Source organism: Lupinus angustifolius, chromosome LG03, assembly GCF_001865875.1.
Source record: "Lupinus angustifolius cultivar Tanjil chromosome LG03, LupAngTanjil_v1.0, whole genome shotgun sequence".
NCBI lineage: Eukaryota > Viridiplantae > Streptophyta > Magnoliopsida > Fabales > Fabaceae > Lupinus > Lupinus angustifolius.
This window is the reverse complement of record NC_032011.1, coordinates 10,652,465-10,653,648: the sequence shown is the minus strand read 5'-3', so window position 1 is coordinate 10,653,648 and position 1,184 is coordinate 10,652,465.

Sequence of the window (1,184 nt, the reverse complement as noted above, 5' to 3'; positions counted from 1 at the left end):
ACGTTAATCGATTAACCAAGGCTTTAATCGATTAACTGGGCTTCAGAACTGATTCTTTATAAACTGCGTTTTCAGAACTGATCTCAATAAGTTGCATGTTGCATTTATTAGAGAGTTAGAGCAATTTTCGTGATATTTGTTGCATCTAGTTGTTAGTGCATTTGTGAGTTTAGAAAGGAGAGAATTCTATGCTTTAGGATTGAGTGTTATTTCATGATATATTTCTCATCATTCATCTTACATGTTCATGCATATTATTGATGTTTTTTGTGAAGTTTTTACATTTTGTAACTTCTGTTTTGAAACTAATACATTGTCATATTGCATGAGTTTGTATTAGGTGTTTAGAGTAAAGCCTTACTTGTCATATATGAGCTTTGTAATTGCTTAAGTTTACTCTAGAATTTTGTTGTGAAAAATTGTTGTAACATTGGGAATCTCAAGGTGTCGTATCACCTAAGAGATTGAGTTGTATCTTCATATTTCTTAGAGTTCTAGATAAGGAAAGAACAGAGGTTATTGGCTGGGGCTACGCCGAAAGAAACGTTTTCTTTATCGGTAGGAAGGGAGTCAAACCATAGAATAAGGTTCTTTATTTTCTTGTGAATGTCTAAGTTGTTGTAACTGGATGATGTGCATGTAAAAACATTGATTCAATTATAGTGAAGAAAATCTCCCAAATCAGCCGGGAGGCCTGGATGTAGTTTGCAGTGGACAAGCAAACGAACCAGGATAAAAATCGTGTTGCAGGATTTTCTTTCTCTCTCTCTCTCTCTTTATTGCATTTAATCGGTTAACTTGTATAGTAGAATTAATTGCTATATTCTGTATATTTCCTATATTGTTAATACTCTGATAATTCTGTAAGCTCTGTGTGTTAATTTCATTATCGGTTAATTGTCGTGCAAGTAATCGAATCTGCCTAAGCTTACTGTTTCTGTTTTAATCGATTAAATCAAATCCGTTAATCGATTATCCACATTCTTTTAATCGATTAAATAGGGGTGATTCAGCATTAAGTGTTGAGTTTCGAAAAGTGGATATTCTAACCGCTACACCTATTCAACCCCCCCCCCCCTTCTAGGTGTATTGTAACCACTGATACCTAACAAGTGGTATCAGAGCTAAACTTGATGAATCAGGCTTAATAATTCGAAATAAGGCACGCTTGGTGGCCAAAGGCT